This window comes from Stenella coeruleoalba, assembly GCF_951394435.1.
Source record: "Stenella coeruleoalba genome assembly, chromosome: 3".
NCBI lineage: Eukaryota > Metazoa > Chordata > Mammalia > Artiodactyla > Delphinidae > Stenella > Stenella coeruleoalba.
The window spans coordinates 104734793-104747767 of NC_137148.1; the positions used below are offsets into that span (position 1 = coordinate 104734793).

The following is a 12975-nucleotide window of genomic DNA, read 5'->3' on the forward strand; positions in this document are numbered from 1 at the left end:
AGTCTCCTAATTGGTATTCATAACTCCACCCTCCACCCATTAGACATAATGATCTTTAAAACATGGTATCTGTCACTTCTCTGCTGAAAGCACATCGAATACTTCCTATACTCTTAGATTAAAATCTAAACTCCTCATGTGGCTACTAGGCCCTCCATGAGCTAATCCTTTTCTACTGAACTCACATAGGGTCCCTCTCCATCCTGCTGGCTGTTTCTTGCCACACTGGTCTTCTGTGCCTTAGACATGTTGAACTCTTTCTCATCTTAGGATGAGATGCCTGAAACACTCTTCCTTAGAATCTGTAGTATCTTCGAAATACATCAATTCTCTGCTTAAATATTAGAAAAGCCTTCTCTGACAGCCATATTCCTATTACCCCCTACAGGTACTATCTATCACATTACTCCATTTCTTTCTTTTTTGGCATTTATCATTATCTATAATCTTGTTTACTGTTTTTCTCTGTTGGAATGTCAGCTTCTTGAAGGCAGGGACTTTACTGTCTTGTTCATCATTGTTTGCTAAGGCTTAGTCCAATACCTGACTTATAGAAAAAGCTTTAAAATATTTATTGATTGAAAAAAATGACCAAATCACCTTGGGCTTCTTGATTCCAGGCCAGTGTTCTTTCCTTCACTAGCTGACGAAGATAGAAGATTTGTGACATACTTGGGAGATTGAAAACAGCAAGTTTGCCCCCAACAGCTAGTAGAGTCAGGAGAATGGAGAACTGGGAAGGAGACAGAGAGCTTGAGCACAGGATGAGGACCGTGGGAAGGGAGATCAGGGATTGAGTCTCCAATGCACTGTGCCAAGATCCCCAGGGAACATTTCTTGACCTACCCACAAACATTTGTGATGGAGTCTTATTACACATAATAGCAAATTCCAAAGCAGCAGTGACAGCAGAAAAGAATGAAAGGCTATGGAAACAAGTCCTGAGAAGAGAAAGTAGCTTTTGGACAAGACTTCCTTCATCTCAGCATTTTTCATGGATTTTAAATAAGGAGTAATATTTTTATTTGCACAGTCATCTTGAAAAATAAAAATTATCTAGTTTCAAAATGGAAATGATTAAGGCACACTTTTAAGTTTTTCTTGCTGTTTTATATTTCTAATAAGTGCAGTGGTTACTCCACCCCTCCCCCACTGCCCACGTATTGGAGGCATATTCTGAAGTATCAGGAATCATCTTACCCATTTTGCTAAAATTTCCTCTAAGTAGCTGAATACAGCTTTAAAATCCTAAGAATTATATCAACAGTTACTCATTGGGAATTTATTATGTTCACTCCTGTGAGCCTTGACCATGCATGATACTCAGACTTGGAGAATCTCAGGGACAGACTCCATGTTCTGTTTTTTGTAGTGTTTCAGGGCCGGGACATAGCAGGCCCTCGCAAAGTATTTGCTGGTAAGTGAATACATATATGGTCCTATGCTGGGTACCTGGGAAACAGTCACTGTCCTCAGAGTGCACAGTAGATGTTCAATACATTTTTTTAAAGGTGTGTGTAGTGAGGGAGCAGATAGGAGAGCGTAGCACAAGGTAGTGTGGGTAAATACCCCAAGAAGAGAAGTCATCAGTAATTTGGAGATGAAAAGGAGGAAATTATGACTTACAATTTCAGGATCAAGGAGAGTTTTGTGAAAGGAAAGTGCTTGAGGGTTGAAAAAATGGACACTTATTTACTGTGAGTGAATGCATTTTGCAGAAATGCTGAGCAAAACTGAGGCAGAAAAGCCTCGTGAGCATAGGATTCACGCAGGAGAAGAAAAGCCAGTGTCTGGGGCACCAGGCCGAGGAGACTGTGCTGCTGAGGCTGAGGCTCCAGTAGAAGGAATTGGTACTGGCAGTGGGGATGACTCCTGAATCACAAATGGAATGTGCAAGATACTCCTCTGAGGCTTTATCCCACCTCGCTGAAGTACATTCAGTCTGTCTACTGCGGATTCTCTTTCCCTCCCTCAGCATCTCAGAAACTGCTGTGGTTCCTTGAAACACAGAGGAACTGCCCCTAACTTTTGGCTGATCATGGGAGTCTCCTTGTCAAAGCTGTCAAAGACCCTTAAATGGCAGTTGTTCTCTTTCTGTGCTCTTTTGGGGCTGCAGGAATCTTTCTTTACATGGGAACCCCATTGTCCAGGGTACAGCCTCCTTCATTCCACCACACAGCCAAGCCCCTCAGAGGCTCTCTCCTCTCCCCCAGGTACTGCCGGGAGTACGATGGGCATCCCTGCTGTTTGCAGACACCACCGTGCCTTTCTGGTATGGGGCTATGTCTGTTCTCTTCTTCGCTGCACCTGCTTTTGCCTCTGTCTCCCATGGAACTCAGACTCCTCAAGACCAATCAGCCAGCAGGAGTATTAGGGAGTTTGCCTTCAAGATTCTACCACAAAGCTCCCCCGAAGTAAGACGGCAGTTAACCTTTCTACTTGCTTAGAATAGGGGAGGAAAACACTGGTCAAACAAATCACAGATTAATAGCTCAATAAAGTATCCTACGTATTCTTAATTGAGTGGAAAATGAGAAGCCACTGAATGTTAGTAAGTAAGAGTATTCCTATTTATGTTCATTTTTTTTTCTTCCACTATGCTGAGGATGGGGGGAAAATGCAAACCAAAAATAAAAACATGGTGGAGGATGTTAGAATTTGGAGATTTGGTAGACACGGCCTTAGAGGGAATCTGTTTAACATGGCCAGCTCATCTCCTGGCTGCCCACCCCCATTTTTCCCCCTACTTTGTCTAATCAAGTGATAGGGTTGACAGGCTTCCTGTTATATCTAGGTGAGAATCAACTCTTCATTTTTTCCTGGACATTACATTAACTTTACAGGCTATTTAAGGAGAGATTTTTACCTAAGACCATTTTCAAACAGGGCTTCTGGGTGGGTAGAAATTGCACTATACCTCAGGAAACAGAAAACAGTGACAAAAAATGAGAGGTTTTATTATTCTTGCTTACATTTGGAAGTAGGAAGTCTAGAGCGGATACTGGGGCTCCGTGAAGTCCACGGGACCATCCTATATTTCCATCCAGTAATCCTTACCATGTTCTTGGGGCCTCAAGGTCACAACACGGTTGTTCCGCCTCAAATGATGTTTCCCTGCAGGATGAAGGGTAAGGACGAAGCATCCAGGCAGCCGAGTCTATTTGCCTTTTAAAAGCCTTCCCAGAAGTTCCATCTGGTGACTTTTACTTATATTTCACCCACCTGAACTGTGTCACATGGCCATTCATAGGTGAAAGGAGGCTGGGAAATGCAGTTCTCATCAGGCACACTGACAGCCTGAGAAAAATTAAGGATCTGTTAGGAAAGAAGGGGAAATGGATACTGGGTGGGTAACCAGCAGTGAAGGCCACATTACATACCATTTTGCCTTCTTATTCAAGTTAATGTGCCTTCTGGAAGAGCAAACCAAATTTTAGCAAACAAAAGTAAATCTTCTGCAAACACCCACCCAAAGGCAGAGTGATTTTCGTATTGGTATTTCATATTATGCATATTACAGTTTCCCTCCATCAGCACAGATCATCCTGACTTGATAATATTTGTGGATGCATACATGTGGTTATTTATACAACTGTCTCTAATGGCTATTTCTTTATTGAGCATTATTAGTGCTTTTCTGTGCTCTCACTTTTTACTTTTCTATATGTGGACCCGCTCAACTGTATAAATACTTCAACAACCACTTATTTCTAGCTCCCAAATCTTTTTGTCTGAGCCAGTCCTTGCTAATGACTGTGCAGTCCAATATACCTAACTGCATTCAGGATAAAGACTTAGTCTCCCAGTTGCCTTAATTTCAACACACCCAAGTGAACTTATTGTCTTTCCTTCACAAACTTCCACCTCTTCTGTGTTTTCCCACCTTGATGAGTGTCCATGCCCAGGCCAGGAACCTGGGAGTCATTTCAGAATTCTCCCTCGCGTTTCTTCCTCCTCACAACCATTTGATGTTAGAGTCTTGTCCAGATAGTGTACCGAAAACTCTCATATTTGCCCTCTTCTCTCTAACCCATTGCCACCTCTTGAGTTCGCCTAGCTTGGACTAGCTCCTTTTAGCTATATTTTTGCCACAATAAATATCTGTTAGATTTCTTCCTCAGCTTTGCATGTATCCAGAATCTGTAGCTCTCTGTGTTATTTTTCAAATTTCTTTATTTTATCTAGATGACATTGAAAAAATACAAGCAATTGTGGATTACCTGAGTGGCTGCCTTAAAACTGAGAACTGACAATTGATTTCAGTGCCTGCATGTGTGTTTGTGTTTTTATTGTACAAATGGGCATTACTATAATTATCAACAGCTGACACAGAAAAGAAGGCAGAGAGACTTTGTAGCCCAAAACAAGGCAATCAGGACACATGAAGTTCAATGAAGTCACTATCTTTTGTTATATTAACATAGGTTTTACCCTAGTTCAAGTAAGGAAAACCATCATGTGGCCCAAGTGGTTTAAGTTGCTAAATTCAAAAGAACCTGTATTCAGTAGCCAGTCCCATGTTAAGAGTGGAAATTTGTTTCCATACAAATGATGTCATCTGTCACATTGAATTAATACCATTCATTTGAATGTCATTTTTGTTTAAATTTAATATGCAAATTTGTATAATTATGTAAGAGCCATAAGCATAAGATGCTTACAGCTAGTTTTAGGTTTGCACAAATATAAATATCAATACACTAAACATATCTAAGTGGCACGTCAGGTCTTTGAGAACTTCTTCTTTTCAAGAGGGTACATACAGGAAAGGAAACCATCAACAAAATAAAAAGAGAATGTACTGAATGGGAGAAAATATTTGCATATGATATGACAGATAAGGGATTAATATCTAATACATATAAGCAGCTCATACAACTCAACATCAAAAAACAAACAACCTGATTAAGAAATGGCAGAAGAACTGAATAGACATTTTTCCAAAGAGGAAATGCAGATGGCTAACAGGCACATGAAAAGATGCTCAACATTGCTAATCATCAGGAAAATGTAAATCAAAACCAATGAGATATCACCTCACACCTGTCAGAATGGCTATCATCAAAGAATACAGATAACATATGTTGGCGAGGATGTGGAGAAAAGGGAACCCTCATGCACTGTTGGTGGGAATGTAAATTGGTGCAGCCACTGTGGACAACAGTATGGGGGTTTCTCAAAAAACTAAAAATAGAACTACCGCATGACCCAGCAATTCCGCTCCTGGGTATATATCCAAAAAAAAACCAAAAGCACTAATTCAAAAAGCTACATGCACCCCAATGTTCATAGCAGCATTATTTATAATTGCCAAGATGTGGAAGCAACCTAAGTGTCCATCAACAGATGAATGGATAAAGAAGATGTGGTATAGCTATATACAATGGAATATTACTCAGCCATAAAAAGAATGAAACTTTGCCATTTGCATCAACATGGATGGCCTTGGAGGGCATTATGCTAAGTGAAATAAGTCAGTCAGAGAAAGACAAATACTGCATGATACCACTTATATGTGGAATTTAAAAAATACAACATACTAGTGAATATAACAAAAAAGAAGCAGACTCACAGATAGAGAGAACAAACTAGTGGTTACCAATGGGGAGAGGGGCGGGGGGAGGGACAATAAAGGTGTAAGGGAGTAAGAGGTACAAGCTATTAGTTATAAAGTAAGCTACAAGTATATATTGTACAATATGGGAATATAACAATATTTTATAATAACTATAAATGGAGTACAACCTTTAAAAATTGTGAATCACTGTATTGTACAACTGTAACTTATGTAATATTGTACAACTATACTTCAATAAAAGAATTAAAAAATGGGTGCAAAAAAAGAGGATGCGTATATTTCTCAAGTGGATTGCAGAAGGGTCAGCAAAAGTTTTATGTAAAGATATGGAGAATAAATATTTTAGACCTTGATGGCCATACATTGTCAGAAGTCCTTGACTGATGGTATAGCGTGAAAGCATCATGAATATTATGTAAACAAATGAGCATGGTTGAGTCCATTAAAACTTTGTGTACAAAACCAGGCAGCAGGCCGATCTGGACTTCACGTACAGTTTGCCGACTCCTGGCTTAGAGAATACGATCCCACCCAGTTCCTTAGCTTGATGTACACCTCTGTTCACCTCTCTAGACTCATCTTCTACCCACTCCTCCAAACCTTCCCTGTGCTCCAGCCACAGGGAGCTGCTTGCATTTCCCAAGCATGTCACAGTTTCCCTGATTCCATGCCTTAGCAAATGGTCCCTGTGACTTCCCTTACCCAGCTTCTTAACCTGACTAACTCCTACTCACCCTTGACTTAAAAATCGCTTCCTCTCTGAAGCTGTCTCTGGCCCCTTGTGGCTGAGCTTTTGTTCTGTCTTCTCCCTCTGTTCTTTTTTATATTCACTCTGCTCCCCTGACACTCTCATTGGTCTTGTGATTGGGCACTTACTGGACTATTTCACTGTCTTCTCTTTTAGACTGAACTCCCTCTTCTCTGTAGTATGTGCTGCTCCACCCTTATAATTATGGGTTCCTACCTCCACATTTAGAGGATCAATGGAAGGAAGAGAAGGAAATCAGAGTGTGAATTTCTTATTGACTTCGTATTAGTCCAAAGAAAGTGAGAAGAACCAGAAATGTCTGAGTTTTCCTTAAATTGGCAAAGTTAGGTATTCTTCCATCTGTGGAAATGGGGGCTTGTGAGCTAAGTCAGTTTTGAGGAAATGAAGATTTATGTACATCTAGGTTTTGTGACTGTTAAATTTATGCCTGTGATGGAAGTTATTTAACTTTGACAAATGGAAGGAATCAGATGAAAAATAAAAGACGACAATGAAGAAAAAGAAGACATACCATGTATGTTTGGGGTATTGGTAGGTGGAGTGGGTTGGAGGTGTAATAGTTGAGGTTTGGGGGCAGGAGGACACCCAGAGCGGGTGTTGAGGGAAGCAAGCCCAAGAGTGGTCTTAAAGGGTAGGGCTGGGGCAGTTACCCTGAGCCCTGGGAAGGGTGAAATTTTAGGACTCAGGGACCAGCCATATTGGACTTTCCCTCCCTCTGTCTCTTTGCTTCTCCCTGCTCCCTTCCTCTATTTCTGTTTTCTCTAGATGTTTTCACCCTGCCTGTCTTTTCCTGAGCCATCCAGGATATGGTACTAAAGTCAAGGCTTTGTTACTTACATTTTCTTTTCTTTTCCCTATTCTAAAATTTTAGGATAGGTCAGTTGACTCCTTTGTTCCTAAACGAAATAGTAACAATTCAAGTCACTTCTAACTTTGAGAAATTTTCATTTTTGTCTATATCACTTGCAAGGAAAAACAAAAAGATTTCCACTATGGCTACACATTTTAGGAAAAACTCAAATCATAAAAATGCAAAGTTAAGGATTACTCTTTTGTTCTACTTGATATTATAATTATTTCACTTAAGGGAAACAATAGTCCATATATTAAAAATTGGATAATTTTATTAAGCCATGAATGACTAACAGTGAAATTTCCATAGGGAAAAGAAAGTTATTGTTTCAAAAAAGGGTAATGGGATACAATCAGGGAAAACAACTAGGGCTGCCATCAACACCACACAGACAAATACAAATACAAGACAGTGGGTAAGCATACTGTAGCTGAGTTCCCTAAGCAGAAAAATATCTTAGAAAATTTCAAACCATGTTGTAATTGTAAGGTTTAAGAAGTGATTCTGAGACTAGGCTAGATCTTTGACTAGACCTCTGAGCACACCTTTTTCTAGTTGTGATTTAGATCTTTCCATGGGCGTGTAAATACTATATGTACACTTACTCACCAGACAGATCACATACATATCACTAATGATCAGGAGGTAATAAAATCCTCAATGGGAAATGTCACTGGACACATTTCGTTGTTAAGATTACCATTTATTATTTGGGAAATATAAGTGCTTGTTATCTGATGTGAAAATCAAACTCTTTTGCCCTAAGTAGTTCTCACTAGATGATGATGTTAGTGATTTTATGCAAACATGTTGACATTTTACCACATTATATTTCTAACAGGGTCAAAATTTCAGACAATATTTTTATAAAGAAGACCTAGGTTCTTCTTTTAGTCAACACATGGAGTTTAATGGTCCTTCACTGCAAACATCATCATTGCACCACTGAGAGCTTGTTGTGTGCATTGCATGTGTAGCAACTCAGTACTCAAGCCAGACATATGAGTGCTAATGATTACCCATGTCACAGATGTGGAAGCAGATCCAGAAAGTGCAGGTAACTTGTCTAAGGTCACACAGGTTGTGAGCCGCAGGGCCAGGATGACATCCCCGACAGTCTGGTTCCTGAGGCCACAAGCTTCACCTTCATACTTTACTTCTTAGGATTCTAATTCCCAAGTGTGCCAATTTCTAATTGCTGCAGGATATTTATTCCCAGTCCATGTCTATTTATGATCTATATCTACCTTCCGTGAATAAAACCGACAAAGCTTTGTCTGTGTAAATGACCTATGTTAATGTCTTTTGGCATTAAGATACTCATGGGGAAATAGAAATTATATTGTGCAGCCTTTGTCTGGTTTCCTCATTAATGGATTATGCCTATAGGATATGAATTCAAGCAGTTGAAAAAGTGAAAGAATCATCATTAATAGCGGTACGACTGACATCATATGGCTCCTGATGTGATACACAGAGAGGGACACAATACCCTCTATGTGATGGTACTGCCAAATGTTTCACCTGAATCTAATCATGAGGAAACAGACAAACCCACATTAAAGGACATCCTGCAAAGTAGCTGGCTTGGACTCTTCAAAGGCATCCATGTCATGTCAGACAAAAAGGCTGAGGAACTCTTTAAGATTGGAGGATAAAGAGGCAGGACCAAAAAATGCAATGCATAATCCTTGTTTGGATTCTGGGTCGGGGGAAAACTGCCTATAGAGGACATTATTGGGACAAATGGGAAGTTTTCGAATATGGACTGTATATTAGATAATATTACTTTTCCTGAGTGTGATAATTGTGTCGTGGTTGTTTAGGAGAAAGACTTTGCTTTTAGGAGTTAGATGATGAAATACATATATTTACACACACATACACATATGTAGAACAAGTTAACAAAATGTTAACAACTAGTGAATCTAGATTAATGATAAATTGGTGGTGGTGTACTATTCTCACAACGTTTCTGAAGGTCTGAAATATTCATAATTAAATATATATATATATATGTATATGGGAGCAGGGAAATGAGTGGGGATTTAGATAAAACAAGATTAGCTGAGTCGGACATGGTTAAAGCTAAGTGTTGAGTACGGGAAGTTCATTATATTATTCTGTCTACTTTTTTAATATATTTGAAGTCTTCCCTAATGTTTCAGTCAGATTTCATGGTGCTGATTCTCAATACATGATGAACGTAAACTGCCATGACAGATTCTGTCTCTCCCTTTCTGTGTCTTGGCCTCACCCCCATTTCTCCCTAGCCCAACTACTGTTTGCCCTTGCCAGCATCCTGACTTCTCTTCCCATTTATTATCCAGACTGAAGCCAAAGGGTTGTTTTTTTTTTTTAATGCAAAGTTGATCTTCCCAGGCTCCCCTTAAAACCCTTCAAGGTCTGCCCATTGCTTTAGGAGAAAACTTACCATCCCTGCACAGCCTGCCTCTCCTTACTCTCCACCTCCTTTCCCTAGGTTCTGGGCGCACAGTCCTTTCAGGTTTCTGATTTTTACCCCATCCTTCTCTACTCCCATGGAGAGGCTCGTCCCTCTCACCAGAATGTGCTTTTCCCTCTTTACCTCCTTAGTGCTTATTTGTTCTTCAAATATCACTTCTTCACAAAATCCTTCCTTCATCTATCTGTTTAGGGTAAAGCCCCCAGTATTGTCTTCTATGGTGGTAGGCATATTTCTCTGGTGACATTTATCCCAATTGGAATTATAGTTCTCTGTGATTGGATTAATGCTTCCTCTCTCACTGGGTTGCAAGCTCTCTCTTGTATTTTGTTTTGCTGACCATTTCTTCCGCTTACCATTGTGTCCAAAATAGGTGCTTGGTATTGGTACATAACTTTTATACATATTTTTTTAAATAAGGTTTTTCCACTAAAAATATTTAGAATTTTTGTCGTTATAGAATTCTGGTGTGCTTATCTTCAAAAGGATAGGAGATTGTCTCCTAAAGTTTAATTTCAGTTCTTAATTTGTTGTGATCCCTTTGACAATATAGAAACATTACTGTCATAATGCTCCTTGAAAAATCGGTTGTCACTTGGCCTCTGTTTCCTTTCACAATCAATATGACTTCATGCAAAACAATGTAGCAGTTCGCATCATTCCATCAGTCCCCATCAAAGAAATACTGCTTTCCAAAATTAAAATTGTGAATCAACTCACAGGAGGATGTCGTCAAATAAACAAAGAACCATTACTTATATTACACTGCCAAGTTTTTGATAAGCTTAATTCCTCTAAATGCATTTAACTTTAATGAAGGGTCATACAATTTAATAACAACATAAAATGGAATCATTTATCTTTCCAATCCTAGACATTGGGCACATGTCTTCTTAATACATTGTTTCAAAATGCGAAAGTTTTTTTTTCTGTCTCCTTCAGATTCGTCTCTCCTCATTTCTATGTATGTAGCTTGGGGAGTGATCTATATGTACAGGTTTAATTAAATCACTCATCAGACTGTAGTTTTCACGGTTGGAAATCCCAGGGATTTGTTGTTTCAAGTTCCCGAGGCAATGATATTTACATAACCCAATAAAATTTGGTAATTATTAGTATATTAGTCAAGATTATTTCAGTCGCAAGTGATATAAAACCAAATTCGAACTGACTTTGGCAAAAAGGGGAATTTACTGGCACATGCAACTAGGGAGACCAAAGGTGATTGCTGGTTTTGGGCTAAGATGAGGATGGGGGCTCTCCTCATCTCCCCGCTTGCTTTCCTCTCTGCTAGCTTCATTCTCAGGTAAGCATGGCAATGAGATATTCATGGAGCAACAGTAGGTTATTCATGGATAAGAGGTGATCTTTGAATATTTTTAAATGGGGCAAGGGGCTCCAGCTGAGCAGAAGCTGGGATTTGGAGTCTGTCTGTGTGATTTGTACTTTTTCTTTTCTTTTTCTTTTTTTGGTTTAAAGAGAGGTTGTATTAAAGGCCCCTGGGAAAGGGACAGGTGGGGAGGCATTACTTGGTGCTATCTCTCACATGGCTCAAGGACTAGTTTTTGATCCCTGTGGAAAGTAGAATTATAACAGATGATGAAGTCATTGTTTTTATGAAGAATTTTGTAAACTATGAAGGGAATGCAGCATGGTTTTTTGGTGTATTAAGGGCGTGATAGCTTTGAAGTGCTCCCAGGAGGCAACATTAGTGCAAGATAGGACAGCATCTCACAGAGAAACAGTGATAAGTCGAAAGTTTCATTTCTGAACACACTCTGGAGGCTTCCAGAGCTACTTAGGTGCCTGGTGCACAGAGGCAGAGCAATGCAGATTACAGTGACAATAAATTCAGCCCCTTGTTTTGTGGAGGATGTTTCTAATAAGTTTTATACGGATAGATTACTTGACCTCAAAAAGTTTCTTATAGAGAAGAAATAGTGCAGAAGACATTGTCAGAATTAAAACAGAGTGAGTGAATGTGAAGATACAAAGAAATAGGGTATTATGTGTTGACAAATATTTCAATTTGATAATTCAATAAAAATGCAACTTATGTAGCAAGTCAGTGGCATTATCCAGGGGTGTTTTTCACTTATTGCTTCTAAGAAGGTCATGTTATTGCTCTGTATGGGCTTTCAAAGACAGAACCAGTGTTAGAAGAGCCATTTCAGACATGCTGCAAATAACTGAGCAACATCGAGATTCCTCACATCGACAACACTCGTCCTGTATAAGCTCTTCTCTGGTTAAAAGCATTCAAATTTTTAAGAAACATGTATAATGGAATTGTAGGGACTTATACATTCAAATCAGTCATGTGGTCTGCAAAAGTTAACTGTAAATTGTAATCTAGGTAAAAGCCTCTGTTACTTTTGTTTGTATAAGCTCGGATCCTAAATAAAACAGCTGCCAGCAGAATGCTCATTAAAGTGGATTTAAGATTCCAAACGAAAGGTTATTGATTTCAAAAGGGATAAATACCTCTAAACCATCTGAAGTTATTAAATTACCAATCATCTGAAGTTATTAAATTACCAATTTAGTTCGTTTAGTTTTTTTTTTTTTTTACTATCTTCGTTGTTTCGTAAGTAAACAGTATAAGGTGTTATGCTTGAAATGAAACTGAAAGATATCAGTCAATAGTTATTTTCCACAGACATTTAGAAATTAATGATCTGCTGAAAAATGGTGATCAGTTTTGATCTCCTTTGCTCCAAATTCCTGGCTCTTATAAAAAATATAGCCTACTTCATGTCTATGAGAAGGGAAGATTAGGATGAGGTTAGATGATAAATTTTTAGCCACCAGCATGTAGCCAAAAGAGCCTGGCTTGGTCCTATCACATTTCCCATGTATATTTATGTACTGTACCATTTGGGTATTATAATAAAAATTTTTATCTGTCCCTGGAGGCAAAATTGAGTTATATATTAAATGGTTATTTTCTTTGTTTTCTGCTTAGGTATGCATGTAATGTGGTAGCATAATATATATTCCACACTTGTTTCATTCCTGCAGAGAGATAATATTTTTGCAGCTGACAGAGGAAAGACAACCTGTGCTTCCAGAATAAGAGAGAACATATTGACAGTATAAAATACAGATGTTCCCTGTGTTTTTTCTACTTCATGGTTGTATTCAGCAGAGGTTAACTTTCATGGGCATATTTCCCTATTTCTTGTTTAGGCAGTTGGACACAGAAGTCCACAATAAATTCAGGATTGCAAAGGTGGTTTCAAGGAAAGTATTTCAAAATGTTTTCAGTGGGAGGAAAGTAACTTAAAAATGTGTTTCCCCTTCCTCCTCAC

General features: G+C 38.9%; 1 protein-coding gene across 1 annotated transcript in view; it reads left to right on the plus strand.

Moving 5' to 3' along the window:
• MEGF10 (multiple EGF like domains 10) overlaps positions 1-12975 on the plus strand; it is a gene marked incomplete at its 5' end in the record, with an annotated part of 363778 nt that overhangs the window by 137598 nt on the left and 213205 nt on the right. The gene's annotated exons all lie outside the window — the stretch shown is intronic.